Genomic DNA, 17,107 nt, shown 5'->3' on the forward strand with positions numbered 1-17,107 from the left:
TGGGAAGCAACTATCACCATTTCAGTACATGGCTCCTGAAGACACTTGCCTCCCCGGCATCTCTGCTAGATTCTCCACAGCTGCCTATGAGGATCCCGGAAGCAATGCAGTAACCACGGCGGCTTCCCTGATGAGGGTCAGGCCCCACTGCAAGTGGTACAAAACCTGTAATAGAAGAAACTATTCATTTGCACTGAATTAGAGGTAGCTTTACCTCTAATCCACTTCTTAGACATTATTTTTTTAATTAAATCATTTATGGTTTTCAGTGGAAAGCAGGGTAGGGTTGTTGAAAAAGTAATCAGGTGTCTGGCAGCTGTGTGATCTTGGTCAAGTTATCCAGCCCCCTCTGCAGCTCAGTTGTATCATCAGCTCTGTTTCTTGTTTATAGAGACTTGAGGCTAGTCCCAGTTTTGTCTAAAAGATGGGCCTCATGTGCTCAGTAAGTACTATTTGATGATCATCATCCCCTCCCAGCCATGAGTCTTGGTTTTTCTGTTACTATGATGTTATTAATATTTGGTGCCAGATGGCATTTTCAAAATAACTTCAATGGAAATTGCTATTGAAATGCTAATGACTGCTTAGTTCATTCTAGAGGACCAATTCATACACTGTAACTCAGGTTAAATTCAGCAGGCAGCTGAAACACCCTGGTGGAGAGGGGTAGGAACAAAAAATGTTAGTCTGAAGGTGTAAGGGGACTAAGCACCTTAATTATTACTATTTGTATACAAAAAAAGTTCAATCGTGTCCAGGATTTAATTTTATTTTTTAAAAAATACAAGTTTCTGATTATTAATTTTAAAACTAAATATTTCCATTAAAAAAAAAAGCTACTAGAAATAAAAATGTAATACAGTGCCACTGCAAATTTTGTCCTCAGACCACAGCATCAAGACACAAATTTTCGGGCCCCAATCAAAACCTGCTTTATCAGAATATTAAGCAATTCCGAAATTTGGATTCTGACAAATTCTCCAAATAATTCTTACGCACACTAAAATTTGTAAAGCACTGTTAATGCACCAGTACCATGTATAACATAGGGATCTCAAATGCAAATGTGTATAGAGGAAAAGACCAATAATAAATGAATGACTTTCAGCCTGGTTGGGACCTGTGGAAAACTAGGAAGCTGATCAGATTACATTTAAAGAAAGAAGCTGCTGCTCAGCTTTGGCTGCTACTATTTAGAAATCTGAATCTACTGTTGACAAAGTTTCTAATATTTCAATATAAGCCATAAATCTGAAATTTTAAGTAAAATCTCTGCATTCTGAAATGTTATCAAACAATTAAAAAGGTTTCAACGCAGCTCATGCCAAACAAAAGCTCTGTGGTAAGAGTGTCTGGCATATTTGAGGAATAGCCCAGAAATCAGTGTGACTGTTCCATGTGAGAGGAGTAGGATGAAGAGTAGGGAAAAGTAGAAGATGAGATCAGAGAGATAATGGAGCCCAGAATGTACAGTGCCTTGTAGACATTAAAAGCGTTTGAATTTTTCTCTAAATGAAATGGGATGTCACTGGAGGGTTTTGAGCAGAGAAATGACATAATCAAACAGATTTAAAAGGATCACTCTCACTATTGTTGAGATATTGCCACAAGTGGCAAATCAGGACTAGGTCTCCAGCATCCGATTCTAATAATGCTCTATAATTGTACACATAAAAACTCAGTCAGCCAGGGCTAGATACAGACTGTGGTATTAGTTCTGAAGAAAAAACAGTGATATAATGGATTCCTGGCAAGCATCTCTCTAGTCTGTAATTAGCACCTCCAATGATGCACTATTTCAAGGCAGCCCATTCTATTTGCACACTCCCTTAATCCTTAGAATTAAACCTCAGCCTCCGTTAGTTTTTCCTAACCACGTGGGAGTGTTGTTCTAGAATTCAGATCTAGGATAAGTCAAATCCATCTTCCACGTGGTAATTCTGTTTTTCACTCGTTCATTTAACTCTTCCCATAAAATATGGTTTCATGTTTCCTGTCAAAGTTCCTTTTAAAGTGAATGCCAAAATTAAAAAAAAAAAAAAAAAACCAGTGTGGTCACATCATCACAGAGTGAACCAGAACCATTACCTCCGTTAGCCAGGACACTGTGTTTCTATTTATGCTCCTAATTTTAAATTAGAGGGTTTGATTGCCTCATCATGCTCGTATTTTAGTTGTCAAATCAAATTCTTAAGTATTTTTCAGGACTGCATAAAGCCACATCTCTGACAACCTGGAATTGTACAATAGAGTTTTTTGAACCAAGTATATGATTCTACAATTATTCTGGTTATATTTAATTTTGTTAGAGAAATAAATGAATAAACAAAAAATGAATACATTTATTTTCATGCGATTGTTGCCCAACAAATTTGTTATTCTTCCCAGTTTTGTGTTTTCAAAATTTAGGTAAACATGCTTTAATGTCTTCAAGTGATTCATACATTTGTTGAATAGGACAGGGGCCAATGACAGGTTTGGGAAATGCTCTGATCCCATGCAGCCACACTATATTTCTGTAACCATGCCAGACATTAATAATCGATGTGGCAATCTTTTCCACAGAGCTCAGGTATGGTTTGAGTTCTCAACACAGCATTTCTAAGTCTTTGACCATTTCCATCATCCCAAAAAGTTCCTTCATGTCCATTTACAGTCAATTCCCACTCCCACACTCAGCCCCAAGCAACTGCTGATTTGCCTTCTGTCTCTAGAGATTTGAATTTTCTGGAAATTTTATATAAATGAGGTCACATAACATGTGGTCTTTTCTGTCTAGCTTCTTTTACTTAGATTATTTCATTCATCCGTGTTGTAGCATGTATCAGTACTTTCTTTTCATTGCTGAAAAATATTTTATTGTATAGATATACCATATTTTATCAATATACTAAATTTTATTTATCCATTCTCCAGTTGACAGACATTTGGATTGTTTCCAGTCTGGGGGTACTATGAATAATGCTGCTTAAAGAATCACACATGAGTATTTGTACGGGCATATGTTTTCATTCATCTTGGACAGATACCTAGGAATGAAATTGCTGCATTGTATGGAAAGTTTAATTTTTTAAGAAATGGCCAAACTGTTTTTTCATTTTACATTCCCACCAGCAATATTTGAGAGTTCTAATTTTGCCAGTACTTGACATTGTCAGTAATTTTTGTTATAGTTATTGTAGTGATATCCCATTTTGGTTATAATTTGTATTTCCCTAATGACTAATGATTTAGAGGATCTTTTCATGTACTTATTCAAAGACCTTTTTTGGTAAGATGTCTGTTCAAATCATTTGTTCATTGTCTTAGTTATCAATTGCTTCATAACAAATTACTGCAAATTTAGCAACTTAAAAAAGATTTATTACCACAGTTTCTGAGGATCAGGAATTAAGTAGCCGCTCAGCTGGGTCTTTCTGGCTTAAGGGCTCTCATGAGATTGCAGTTAAGATATCGGTCATCTGAAGGCTTGACTGGGGCTGAAGGATCCACTTCCAAGATGGCTCCTTCATAAGACTGAGCAAGGCACAAACCACAATGGCATACCATCACTTCTACTGATTTATTTTGGTAATACAGTCTAATAGTGATATAATGTGAGAAGGCACTGCACAAAGAAGTATCAAAAGACAAGGCATCATTGGAGGCCATTTGGAGACTAGCCACCACACCTATATTTTAATTGGGTTGTTTTTCTTATTATTATTGGGTTGGAAAAATTATATATTCATAATATAAGACTTTTATTAGATATATGATTGGAAACATTTTTTCCCGTTCTGGACTCACCTTTTCATTTCCTTAACGGTGTCTTTTGAAGAGTAATAGCTTTAAATTTTGGTGAAGTCCAACTTATTTATTTTTTAGCGGAACTTGCTTTTGGTCTTATCTAGAATATTTTTACTTAAATCTCATAGAGATATTCTCCACTGAGTTCCTCCAGAAGTCTTACAGTTTTCATTATTATGACCTATTCTGAGTCATTTTTTTATGCAGGGTATGAAGCAATTTTTAGTGTTTACTATTTTGCATATGGATATTCAACTGTCCTAGAACCCTTTGTTGAAAAGACTTTTCAGTTCCCTGGTGAACTGCCTTGTCAAGTTTGCTGGAAATCAGTATAAGAGTTTATTTCTCAACTCTCAATTCTGTTCCATTGTTTCACTGATCTTACACCAATATCATGCTGTCTTGGTTACTGTAGCTTTATAATAAAGTTTGAAATCAGTTAGTGTAAGGCTTCCAACTTGGTTCTTCTTCATCAAAATTGCTTTGACTGTGTAGGTTCTTTGCATTTCTTTGTAAATTTTAGGACTGTCCTGTCAATTTCTAAAAAATGTCAGCTGGCATAAAGTGGTTCATAATATCCTCTTATAATCTTTTCGATGTCAATAAGTTTGGTAGTTATATCCCCTCTTTCTTTCCTGATTCAGCTAATTTGTGTCTTCTCTCTTTTTGAGAGTATCAGTCTAACCAATGATTTATCAATTTTGTTGATCTTTTCAAAGAACCGATTTTGCTTTCACTGATATTCTCTATTGTTTTTATATTTTCTATTTCTTTGGTTTCCACTCAGATTTTTATTATTTCCTTTCTTCTGATTGCTATGGGTTCAATTTTCTAATTTTCCTGATGATTTCTTCTTTGATCCATGGGATATTTAGAAATGTGTTGTTTAATGTCCAAATTTCAGCATTTCCTAATTTTTTGTTGTTGCTGATTCCTAATTCAATTCCATTGTAATCAGAGAACATACTTCAAATGAAACCTATCTTTTTTAAATGTACTGAGACTTCCTTTATAGTCTAGTATATAGTTGTAAAAACAGCATAGGGGTGGTGTCTGACCTCCTCCAACCCCACAAGAGAGAAGGAGAACCAAGATCAACAGCCCAAGGCTGATTCCTATGAGGTGGAGGTCACACATGCCTCCTCTCTCCACCATCTTTACCAATTCTGACAGCAACTGTCCCTCCCACGGCACTCTCTCCTAGGTTTGATAGTTCATTGCAAAGGCCACACATAACTCATAGACCATACTCACAATTATAGGGTTTGTTAGGGAAGTAATAGTTACAATTCAGGCTCAAGAACACTCAGGATGAAGTTCTCCCATCAGGACAGCCTCTTCCCAGCCGTGCTCACAGGCACACCTCTCCCTGGCGCTAGGCCTCTGCCCAAAGGCACTCAGCTTCCTCTCTCCATGGGCTGGGAGGCCCACCATGCCGTCTCCTGCTGCCAGGTCTCTCCTGCCACTGCTTCTCACTGTCTTCAGGGTTACAGCTTGCTCTCCCTGTCTCCTGGTCTCAGGGGCCTCCCAGCGCAGGGATCCCAGGTCCAAAGGATGCGCTGGCTCCTGGCTGTTCTTCCTTGGTGGTGGTAGAATCCTCCTCTCTGCTCTGGAATTGGCTCTCTTTTAAGGCAAAGCTGCCCAATCCCCTTGGTGGGCCACAATTACCCTATCACACAGTCCTGCCCAAACATCTGGGTGGGAGTTACAAGACCATGGCTAGAAAGGCCACGCACAAAGTAATTAATCACACCTCAATAGTCTATCCTGGAAAACATTCAACATGTACTTACAAAGAATATGTACTCCACTCTTGTTAGATGAAATGTTCTAATACTATCAGCTAGGTCAGTTTGTTGGATAGAAATGTTTCAGTCTTCTTATCCTTGCTGATTTTCTGTCTAGTTCTTCTATTATTTATAGAGAGTGGTCAGAGAAATTAATACCCAGTTGAAATTTTCAACCAATTTTTTTAATTTTCTGTTTCTCCTTCAATTTTGTCCATTTTTGCTTAATATATTTGGGTCTCTTTTAGGTGTACTGACATTTATAATTGTTATATTTTCCTGATGTATTAACACTTTTATCATTATGAAATGCATTTCTTTGTTTCTCATAGTATTTCTTTACTTAGTCTATTTTGTCTGACATTAATTTAGCCACTCCAGCTCTTTTATTATGGTTTGTATGTTGTATCTCTTTCCATCCTTTTACTTTCAATGTATTTATGTCTTTAAACTGAGTATCTCATAGAGAACATATAGTTGAATCTTGCATTATTATCCAGCCTGACAATCTCTTACTTTGATTGTAATATTTAATCCATTCCCATTTAGTATAATTACTGATATTAGATTTGTTTGTCACTTTACCATTTGAAATATTTTTATATGTGTCATGTATTTTAATTCTCTTCCTCATTGACTGCCTTCTTTTACGTTAAATGGAGCCCGAGTGACATAATGGTTAAGAGCTACAGCTGCTAACCAAAAGGTCATCAGTTCGAATTCACTAGTCATTCCTTGGATACCCTACGAGGTAGTTCTACTCTATACTGTAGGGTCACTATGAGTCGGAATAGACTTGATGACACCAGGTTTTGGTTTATGTTAAATAAATGTATTTTAGTTATTATAATTTTCTCTGTTGATATTTTAAATTTTTTTAAAGGTATTTTCTTTGTAGTTGCTTTAGAGTGTATAATAGACATCTTAACTTATCAAAATCTATATTAGACTAACACTGACTTAATCTCAGTGAAACATAGCAACTTTGTTCCAATATAGCTCCATTTCCTCTCACCTCTTTTGGGCTATTATTGTTATACATATTACACCTAAATTTGTTAGGAAGCACTAGTAATGTCGTGGTTAAGAGCTTGGCTGCTAACAAAGGGGTCAGCAGTTCAAATTCACCAGCCACTCCTTGGAAACCCTATGGGGCAGTTCTACTCTGTCCTACAGGGTCGCTATGAGTTAGAAGCATCTTGACAACGACAGGTTTTGGTTAAGTATGTTATAAACCAAATAATACAGTGTTATAATTATTGCTTTGTGGAATTATATCTTTTAGAGAAATTAAAATGAGAAAAGAGAAAATATATATTTATACATACTTTTATATTTACCCATATGTTTTCCAACATGCTTTATTTCTTCCTGTGGATACTAGTTATTGTCTGATGTCATTTCCTTATAGCTTGAAGAATCTCCTTTAGTATTTCTTGTAAGGCAGGTTTGCTGGCAACAAATTCACTTTTTTTTTTCTTTCAACATTTTGATTATATTGTTACACTGCTTTTGGACTCCATTTTTTCTGAGAAGTCACTCATTAGTCCTACTGCTATTCTCTTGTATGAATGAATTATTTTCCTCTTTCTGCTTTCAAGATTTTTGCTTTGGCTCTGGCTTTCAGTATTTGATATGATGTGTTTGGGCATGAATCTCTGCCTTTATCTGACTTGGAATTCATTGAGCTTCATGGACCTACATATTAAAACTTTATGTCAAATTTGTGAAGGCCTTGGCCATTACCATTACTCTTCAAATAAACTTTTTACCCCTTTCTCTCCTCTCCTATGACTCTCATTACACATGTTCTACACTTAATGTTGTTCCACAAGTCTCTGATACTGTATTCATTTTTCTTCAATCCTTTTTCTATCTTTTCTTCAGACTGAGTCATTTATATTGATCTATCTTCAAGTTTGTTGATTCTTTATCCTGCTATTTTTCTTTTATCTGCTTATCTCATGTCTGCTATTGATTTAATCTAGTGAATTTTTCACTTTAGTTATTGGACTTTTTAAGTCTAAAATTTCCATTTGGTTCTTTGTAATAGTTTCTATTTTTTTAATGAGATTTCCTGTAACATGAACCATTGGCATCGGATTTTTCTTTAATTTTTTAAACATGGTTTCCTTTAATTATGTGAAATATTTACAACTGCTACTTTTAAGTCTTTGGTAAATCAAAGATCTGAGTCCCCCTAGTTTCTATTGACTTCCTTTTGTTCCTGAGTGTGGATCACATTCTCCTGTTACTTTGCATAACTCTTAAATTTTAGTTGAAAAGTAGATATTTTAGATAATATATTGTAGCAATTCTGGATTATGATTTTTTTTTTCCTTGAGGGCTGTTGTTCTAATGTGTTATTCTTTTTTTATTTTGTTTTATTTTAGTGTCTTGCCTGGAATTAATCTGTGGAATCTATTTCCCCTACAGTGTGTAGTTGCTGATGTCTCTACTCATTTTTTTTTTTTAAATTTTTAACTCAGTTTCCAATGGGTCACCCCTGTGTGTGTCTGTATAGCTTAGTAGTCATCCAATGATTGGCCAGAGGTTAACTCAAATGCTTCGAGCCAAGAAGGCTTCCACCCTGTCCATATTTTAAGGGGCAAATTGAGGCCATTTTCAAGTCAAGGAACTGGCTGTTTGTCTTATCTTTGGCTCAGATTTCCACTCTATATCCCAGGTCTAGTAACTCAATCTATTTCTTGTTCCTCTAGTACTGTTTCCCTGCCTCAAAATACTGCTACATGATTGGGGCCCCATCCTGTTCTTGAACTGAACATTTGATCTTATATTCAACCCCAGTTGCACTCTGACACTAGCTGTTTTGCCTGGACAACCACCCACTAGTTATCAATAGCCTCTTCTGATAATTGGTTTACCCTATTATGCCTATCAGTTCCTGGTTTGGCATCAGCACCTGAGCTCCCAACTTATGTGAATAAGATCTAGTAGAGGGAGGAGATTCCAGACAGAAGCCATGCCTTATTTATCACAGTATTTCCTGCTTCACCTGTAACAAGTGTTTGCTGCATTAAAATAAATAAAATGACTACAGTTGCTTCCCTTAATTATCATCTTAATACCATATAAAGCTTTTAATTCTCAAAAGACTTGAGGAAGTTCTGTAATTTTTAAGCTCATTTTTATGTACTACTTATCAAGAATCTACACAGTGAGACAATTTAAGAGTGGCATAAAACCTTCATATATTCACACTTAAACATTCACAAATTTATGTGAAGAATTTTAAGTTATAAAACTAAAACATCATATCTAAATAAAGAAAGAATCATATCTTTCTCTATTAAAGATAGATATGTCCATAGCAATTAACTATTATGGCAGCCATACCCTCTCACAGACATATCCATAAAATAATGATTCTTTCCTGGAATAATATGCATATTAATTAGTTCCTACAGCACTTGAGAGACTTCTGTTCTATTCCCACCAGTAAGGTCAGGAAATGCATCCACCTTAGTTAGCAGCAAATTTAAAAATCTTGAAGCAAGTTGGGGTCACAGAGAAGAGTGGGCACCCCAAGGGAAGGCAAAACCAGAGGTAAGAATTTTTCATAGCCCTAAAATGATACCATGTGACCTAATCAATGGACTTCATTTGTAAGGACCCTAATCCCCATTACCCACAATTGGAATGGACAGTTCTGTTCAATTATTACATGCCCAGAGTGGATTGGATTTAGTGTTGAAAATGTAGGTGTGCCAGATTAAAATTCAAATATTCAAATGAGAAAGCTCAAGAGGATTCAGCTTTAACGACTGATGCTGAGCTATGTATAATAATATACGGAAGTTTGCCCACTAGAATGTTTAACTTGGCTTATGATTTATTCTAAGGTAAAAATGCCAAAAAAATACCTCAACTTTGTTCGCAAACTGCTAATCAGCTTTTAGATTTTATAGTCTAGGGAGTCCCTGAATATAGAGACCTCCATGAGCAAATCCACAAAGATATTCCTTTTCATTTTTTAGAACACAAAAATGACATGCTGATGTCCCCCAAAGATGTACGTCCATACTTGGTAATCTTTGATTTCTAAAAAAGACTAAACTTGGCTAAATGAATTATATATATACATAAGCTAATTTGAAACATGTCAAGTCAATCTCAAAGAAAGTTAAACTGTGCATTTTAGTACTGTGAACTATTAAGGTAAATTGTCCTAATGCATTTTACTGTCATTAGAAACATTAAATAAACTCAAAGCAAATATCTCCAGAGTGCAAATAACTCTAGAGTATGGTAAAGGTTGGTGGAAAGACGAATTTATAGATCTTAAGAAGCTATACAAATTTTTTTTAATATTACCGTAATAATTTTTTGATCAAATCCTCTATACATATTTCACTTGGGTAAGTTAATTTAAATAATTAGAGAATTACATGATTTTTATTGTAATTATTTACGTATCACACCTGTGATCTAAAGGAAAAAATACACTTCCATCACAACATATGTATGTTGAGAAGAATGAACAAGCAAAAGTGACCAGAGGTGGCATTCTTAAATTGTGCGTCTGGAGACCTGCGTTCTACTCCTTGTTGGTCACTAACTAACCTTGGGAAAGTAACTTGACTCTCTGGGCTTCACTGTCGTCATCTGAACATGAGGTTATTTGTACCAAATGATCTAATAGAGGTTCTAAAATGGAAATCTGCTGTCTGGATCTGACAGCAGATATACATTTGGACCACTGTTTTAGAACAAACAAAAATTAATTGAATTATCTCATATAAAATCTGAATTTCCTTTTTCTCTTGAAAACCCTGAAAATCTAACTCAACACAGGGCCAAAATTTCCACATAGCAACAACACTTAGCCTCAGCTGCATAGTGACTGCCCTCTATAGATGCAAGCATCCCCCAGCTTGTCTTAGTTCTATTCTTACAATGTATGCACACATACTCTCACCCAGCCCATCTTACCCATTTACTTTATCTATCTAGCCCTTACAGGCATTTGGTTTTGTGATCCCTAATTTAATAGCACCCTTCAAGTTCTACAATTCTGTGATTCTTTAAGTGTATAATAATGCACTGATCTGTTAGCTCCTATAATGGGAAACCGGTATTTAAGAAGAGGTTAAAACCAGACAGAAGGAATACGACAACAGTTATTCTGTAGTGGACATTCAGGGAAGATTGCATAGTGGAGTATTTCTCACTTGGGTGATCTTGGACTACGAGTGTAAAGCATAAGATTCCTGGAAAATTTGGAGATACAAAAAATAAGGCACCTACAATTTGGGCAAGGAAGGGCAAAAGATAAATTCTTAAACGAAGGAGAAGGAAAGAGTAATTAGTTTTACCAAGTGTCTATTCCATGACAGGCACTGTGCTAGCCTCTTCATGTCATTGTTTGATCTGTTAACCCTCACAGCTTATGAGTTGCTAGTTATTTCCTCACTATAAGGATGAGAAAATTTAGACTCAGGAAGAGTAAGTAACTTGTCCAAGGTTACACATAACGGTCGGAGGCAGGATTTGAACCTAACTCTAAAGCCATGGTTCTTTCCCACCACATCACTTGACAAAATTTTGCTACCCGGTTTGGGGTATAGTCAATCAGACTTGAGAAATGTGAACATATTTGCATGAATATGACTAGCTTCTGCAAGAGATGCCTTTCTGAAAAGTGTAAACATCAAATTTGGACCCCAAATCAAACACCAATTGGAAATTGAAATACCTTCCCATAAGGTACAGTAGTATAATTATTTACATCAGAGGGCCTAAATATCTTTTTTAAATATTTTATTGTGGTTTTGGTGAAAGTTTACACAGAAAATTAGGTTCCCATTTGACAGCTTTTACACAAATTGTTCAGCAACATTAGTTAAATTTTTTATAATGTGTCAATATTCTCTTCGTGTTCTGGTTGTTCCATTTCCAGGACTCTAGTTTCCCTGTCCCCTTATCTTCTCATCTTTGCTTTAGAGTAATTGTTGGTGCATCTCAATATCATAAAGTCATTCATTCATCTTGATTTTTTTACATGTTCAAGAAGCTATACCTTATGAAATTTTAAAATACCAGGAAGGATTGTGTGAATACTTATTTAGTCTCATTTCATCTATTTCATAGATGTTCATGTTAATGTTCATTCAGTCAAATTCTGTTTTCATAAAATTGACAATAACAGCAACATTTTTCTGGTTGAAACACTCATACACACACAAGAAAATCTTAAATACCCAGATTTTGTGAACTCTTATGGAGAACTGGGGGATACATAATGTGTGCCATGATTTCCCTTAGATCGCTTGAAAAAAAGAGAAACTCTAATTACATACAAGATTAAAAGGTGACAAATGTTATCTAAGAATTACCTTTTAATTTCTGAAGTGTAGTTGTGTTTTTTAAAGGTTCACTATATTATATTCAGGAGCCCTGATGGCACAAGGGTTAAGCATTCAGCTGCTAACCTAAAGGTTGGCGGTTTGAACCCACTCAGCGGCTCTGCATGGAAAAAACCTAGTAATCTCCTTCAGAAAAGATTACAGCCAAGAAAACCCTATAGGGCAGTTCTACTCTGTCACGTGGGGTCACCATGAGTCAGAATCAACTCAACAGCACCCAAAAACAACAACATATTCCATTCACTCTTGTTACAGTCATCACTAATTGTAATACAATCTCAGAAAAATAATTGTTTCAGTAGTCCACATGCTCATAAAACACTGATTAAATTAGATAATCAGTTGTACAAATATACTACACAATTAATTCTTCTATATTCTAAAGATGAAACATTTATGTTATGATCCAAATTTAAATCTCTTTTGCTTTAAAAACAAGGCCAAATAGCAAAGCCTCCCTACTGTTTGTGCTCTATAGTATAACATCTCTTGATTACTGACAGCGTTCCAGTCACAGGTTGTGAGTCAGAAAGAGAATTTTCAATGTCCAGCAGCTAAATGTGTCAGCCATGACATTTCTGAAAGTTCTATTTTTATATACAGAGAGAAGGAAAAATCGCTTCTTTGTATCTGTCCTTTGCAAAATTCTCAGTTTAACTCCAGCTTTAGATACGTACAATAGTGAATGCATTCTAGTTAACATGACAAGCGACTGATATTTTTAAACTGGAATAATGCATATAATGAAAAAATAATCTACACAAGTTTGTTCCTTCTGTATTCTTATTCCCACTTTCAGTCATAAAGTCTGTTAAAATGCAGTTGAAATCATACAAAATGCATTTCAAATCTCATTATTGCCCTAATTTATTTTTCTCTACTCTTATATAGCTTATCTAAAAATGGTGAAATGTAACTTGCTTGAGTTATAATATGATGTGAATTAAGCGTCAGTATTGTTTGGAAGCTCCTTTTAATTGGTCTACAGGGAAGTTTACTGTATATATTAAGATGATTGTATGTCTGAATTATAATGAATCTACCTTTAAACTTCCCTTGTATTTAACTACATATTAGGGACTAAGTATTTTAATATTTCTTAAGGTAGGCTTTACTGCTCAAATTATTGGTTTGGCAATCTTGGCATAAATAGAAATTTCTGATTGGCTGTCATATCAACTTGTCAGTGAAGCCCAGGAAGTGCATGGCTGTGGCTGTTTTCCTTATTTTTATTTATAAATTCTGTTTCATAACAGCAATAAGATGCTTCAGGCTTTGCAGTTCTGGGGGATTATTGCACTTGTCAGGCAGTAAATATCACTGGCCCCTCTGGCTTGTGCCTCTGAACACCACTAACACTAAAACCAAACCCAAACCCACTGACGTGAAGTCAATTCCAACTCATAGTGACCCTACAGGATAGAGCAGAACTACATCATAAGGTTTCCAAAGCTATAAATCATTACAGAAGCAGACTGCCACATCTTTCTCCTGTGGAGCGGCTGCTGAGTTTGAACTACCAGCCTTTTGGTTAGCAGGTAAGCACTTAACCACTTAGCCACCAGGGCTCCTTTGAACACCACTAGATGCATGTTGGAAACACTGGTTAAGAAACACTGGTTAAGAGGTTAAGAGCTATGGCTGCTAACCAAAAGGTCAGCAGTTGGAATCCACCAGGTGCTCCTTGGAAACTCTATGGGGCAGTTCTACTCTGTCCTATAGGGTCACTATGAGTTGGAATCAACTCAACAGCAGTGGGTTTGTTTTTGGGGGGGAGGGGGTTAGAGGCATGTAATCACGGAAAAAATGCAATTCCTGGAATTCCTTAATGCTTTATTATTATTTCCCTAACATTTAAAATAAATGATTTATTTTGAAGATTGGAGATATCATAAGAGTAGCCAACCAAGTAGCTAAAAAATAGAGAAAAAATCAAATGTAGGTAATGGAAGGAGAGAGAAATGGTCAAGCAGTGGCCATCTTTCAATGAGTCCTAGAGGATACAAAAACCTAGAATATATTTTATATTAAAATTGAGAGGCTGGGCTATGACTGGCCAATATATGTAAATCATGTTATCATAATATTCTAAGTTTGTTTTTTTCCTTACAAATGAATATTAATATGTTTTACACCCAACATACATAACATATATTGGGTGTATGAATGTATGCAGATCACATTTGTACAAACTGAATTTCCTTACACTGAAGGAAAGGCTTCTTCTATTTAAAAAAAAAAAAAATCCTATTTGATATAGTTTACATGGCATTTACTAAAATAAAAACTATTGTAAAGCATACTCTTCAATAGTATAAGCAGCTCAATTTTTTAAATAAATGAAGTGTAAAATTCAGACTCCAATTTTACAGCAGAGCATAGAGATTTAAATTTGCAGATTAAATTTCTCTTTCTACATAATTGTGTGGAAATAAGTTTCTTTAGCTTAACAACTGTTCTAAATAACAATATAAACTGAAAGAGACCAAATTATCTTTTCAGGAAAGAATACCAAAGTTTTTCTTGGAAAAGGGCCAGTTTTAGATAGGGGGTGTTTATGGCCTGGGGAGTTACTGTAGCAATAGAAAAAGATTAATAATTTGCACATGTGAGATTCTTGGAAGGCAGGATACAGCTGTAAAGAATTAACCCCTCTTGAGAGATGTAAAAACACAGAGCAGCTGAGAGGAGACCTGTTGGGAGGGACTAAAAACTATTCAGCCTACAGATGTCCTCAAAGAGAAGCAGCGAAAGTACATTTGGGAACTGACAAGCTTTTGTCTTTGCTTATAAATGGGCAGATAACTTAAAAATTTAAAAAGACAGAAGGAGCCAAGTGTGACCAATTAAAATGTACTACTGGAATGTTAAGTAAATACTATAATGAGTTGTTTAAAGAAATTATGTAATACAATGCTTTGCTCATAGGATTATTTAAAATGGAAACTTTGTTAAAGGAAGAAGGCATGTACATCCATGTGATACCCCACGCCTCTAACATTCTGAAATGCTCCTTCATTGAATGACAGAAGACTCATTTTCCAGAACGGAGCTAACTTAAAAAAAAAAAAAAAAAGCAAACAGGAAAAAAAAATTGTCAATGGATAAATGAGAGGACCAAATTCCATTTTAACTGAAACTGGTGGTTGATGTTTTTGCTTCATGGGAGAAAAGATGTCTGCTATGCGTCAATGAAAGAAACCCAACAAAACATTTTTAAGTATTTTAAAACACAAGTTTAAAGAGTGAAGATATTACCAAAAACATTTTATGAAATCTCCTTGAAGTAAATCTCATTCATCATTCCAAATTCCTTTGAGCCTGAAGCAGAGATGGGGAAAAAAAAAAATATATATATACAACTGAATTAATGTACAATTCAGTACCTTACTGTTTCCATCAAAATAAAAGCTCAATGGTTCCCAAAGTGTGGTCTCAGTTCCGCTGGAAAACCCTAAGATTCTTTCGGGGGCTTCACCAGGTCAAACTTATTTTCATAATATTAAAACGTTGTTGTTGTTGTTTCACTTTCATTCTCTCATGAGTGTTCAGTGGACTTTCGAGAGGCTACATGACATGTGATAACATCATCACTCTGGAGGTTAAGGAAATGTGTGCTTCTATATTCTTGTGTTTTCAGGAATTTTCTAGGTAAGCTCTTTGGAGTCATCAATAACCCTTAACAGTGTAAACAGGTCCTGGGGCCAAAACTTGAAAAGGTATTAAAATATGGTCACTTTCCCAACCTCACAAGACTATCCTTACCCATGTCTTTGGTTTTTGCAAAACCTTCTGCATAGTGTTAAGCACCTTGCAGTTGATATAATCATGATTAATGAGGGAACATATCTGTAGTCAGGATGTTCCAAACTCTGTCCTTAGAAGAACTTTTAAAATCAATAAATAGAATCTTACGTATCAACAACATATAAAAGAGATAGAAATGGAGCTCCTAGCTTGCAAGCAGCCATCTAAGATGCATCAATTGGTCCCAAGCACCTGGAGTAAAGAAGAATGAAGAACACCAGAGACACAAGGAAAGTGGTAGCCCAAGAAACAGAAAGGGCCACATAAACCAGAGACTTCATCAGCCTGAGACCAGAATAACTAGATGGTGCTTGGCTACCACCAATGACCGCCCTGACAGGGAACACAACAGACAATCCCAGATGGAGCAGGAGAAAGGTAGGATGCAGAACTCAAATTCTAGTAAGAAGACCAGACTTAATCGTCTGACTAGTCTGGAGGTACCCCGGAAAGCATGGCCCCTGAATTCTCTATCAGCCCAGAACTAAAACAATTTCTGAGGCCAACTCTTCAGACAGGGATTGGACTGGACTGTGGGACATAAAGTGATACTCGTGAGGAGTGTGCCTCTTAGCTCCAGTAGATACAAGAGACTAAACAGGCAGCTTCTGTCCGGAGGTGAGATGGGAAGGCAGAGAGGGTTAGGAGCTGGTTGAATGGACATGGGGAATCAGGGGTGGAAAGGTGGAGTGTGCTGTCACAGTATGCGGAGAGCAATTAGAGTCACATAACAATGTATGTATAAATTTTTGTATGGGAAAAAATAAAAAAGAAAAAAGAAATGGAGCTCCTTTTAAAAGGGAGGAGGAAGCACAGTTCTGACTGGGGGCTGGCTTCCTGAGACTCCTACAAAGACCCCCTTGACTTTTACTGAAACATCATGAAAACTACCGTATTATGTTTTTCCATATATATCTCATCGTGTGTTATGTGTGTGTGTGTATGTTTTTCTAAACTTATGATCTTATTTTATTAAAAAAAAAAAAAAACTTTGTGAGGTATAAGAAAGGGATATTATCCCACAAGAAAGATAAAAGGCATTGGTGGTTCAGTAGAATTCTTGCCTTCCACGCCGGAGACCCAGGCTCGATTTCCAGCCAATGCACCTCATGTGCAGCCACCGCCCATCTGTCAATGGAGGCCTAAGTGTTGCTATGATGCTGAACAGGTTTCAAAGGTGCTTCCAGACTAAGACAGAGTAGGAAGAAAGGCCTGGTGATCTATGTCCAAAAATCAGCCAATGAAAACCCTATAATCACAATGGTCCAATCCTCAACCCATCATGGGAATGGCACAGGATAGGACAGTGGTTTCATTCCATTGTACATGGAGTCACCA

Source organism: Trichechus manatus, unplaced genomic scaffold, assembly GCF_000243295.1.
Source record: "Trichechus manatus latirostris isolate Lorelei unplaced genomic scaffold, TriManLat1.0 scaffold00036, whole genome shotgun sequence".
Lineage (NCBI taxonomy): Eukaryota > Metazoa > Chordata > Mammalia > Sirenia > Trichechidae > Trichechus > Trichechus manatus.